This window comes from Penaeus monodon, chromosome 21, assembly GCF_015228065.2.
Source record: "Penaeus monodon isolate SGIC_2016 chromosome 21, NSTDA_Pmon_1, whole genome shotgun sequence".
NCBI classification, from domain to species: domain Eukaryota; kingdom Metazoa; phylum Arthropoda; class Malacostraca; order Decapoda; family Penaeidae; genus Penaeus; species Penaeus monodon.
This window is the reverse complement of record NC_051406.1, coordinates 2382135-2382451: the sequence shown is the minus strand read 5'-3', so window position 1 is coordinate 2382451 and position 317 is coordinate 2382135.

The following is a 317-nucleotide window of genomic DNA, read 5'->3' as shown; positions in this document are numbered from 1 at the left end:
AAAAAATTTTATATTTTTAAAAATTTTTTTAATTTTTTTATTTTAATTATAATTAATTTTTAAAAAAATATTTTTTTTTTAAAAAATTATAAATATATTTTTTAACAACAAAATTGCATTTTAAAAATTTTTTTTTTACAAAATTTAAACCCTTTTTAAAATTTTTTTTTCCTTTAACTCCATTTCCCAACGAAGCTTTTTTGGGGGGGGGGCCCTTTTTTTTTTTTCTTCCTCCCATTTCCCCCTTCTTTCCCCTTTTTCCCTCCTTTCTCCCCCCCCCCCCTCCTTCGTCCCTAATTCGTTTTTCCTTTATTTTT